The sequence below is a fragment of the Diadema antillarum genome, unplaced genomic scaffold (assembly GCF_040938485.1).
Source record: "Diadema antillarum isolate AM-2024a unplaced genomic scaffold, OU_Dant_1.0 seq00000162_RagTag, whole genome shotgun sequence".
Lineage (NCBI taxonomy): Eukaryota > Metazoa > Echinodermata > Echinoidea > Diadematoida > Diadematidae > Diadema > Diadema antillarum.
Genome location: NW_027271233.1, coordinates 1,189,143 through 1,190,103, shown reverse-complemented (window position 1 = coordinate 1,190,103; position 961 = coordinate 1,189,143).

The following is a 961-nucleotide window of genomic DNA, read 5'->3' as shown; positions in this document are numbered from 1 at the left end:
TCATATGACTAAACATTCTCATACTCTCCTCCCATATAAACCTTTCTCAGTTTTAGTTATACAGGTTTGCTTATATCTTTCCCTGATCTCGTCAAAGAGCTCTTTGTATTCCAGCTGTTCTGCCCGTTACTCAAGTCACATTTGAAATGAAAAGAAAAAAAGCCTTTTCCATTAAAACAGAAATGTAGATATTCAGGTCTTGCCCGTCTCTCTTGTTTATCATTCCTATGTCGCTTTTTCCTTACCCAACTCTTTTTAATCTTCATTAGGGCCTATATTAATTTTGAGTATAATAAGTGTACCGAAATATACATTCACAACACGCACACACACACACACACACACACACACACACACACACACACACACACACACACACACACACACACACACACACACATACACAGCGCACACATTGCATCCTCCGTCGCTTAATTTTTTTCTCCGTATCGTTATTGGTCATACAGACTTATATAGACATGAATCATAATATTGCTCGTATTTGATATAAATAAACGATACATTAAGCTATGAGAACAAGCATTTGCATTCGTATTCCACCCAACTATCATGTTAATTTAAAAATATCTTTCACCTAAATATAACTAAAAGAAGAACCAAATAACAGAAGCATACGCAGAGACAGAAAAATAGACAAATTTACATTTTTCAGTCCCCCTTTACTGTAATGTAACAATGCTCATGCCTTTGGCATTTCCAGTTTGCGAAGGGAGGAATGACGCACCCAAATCCTTTCCAGAAAACAAAAAGAAAAGATCCAACTTCAGTCTTTTGTCGAGTGCTACCCAACAAGAGGTTATAATAGTGCTTTTGTGTACCGAACCAGTGGACCGTTTCGAGATCGGGAGGGGAAGACTTCTTCCATATCACACCGTTCACTCGGTGTGTGTGCATTTGTGTTGCCTCGCACACTGTTTGGGGGAACACGCAAGGGGAAAGT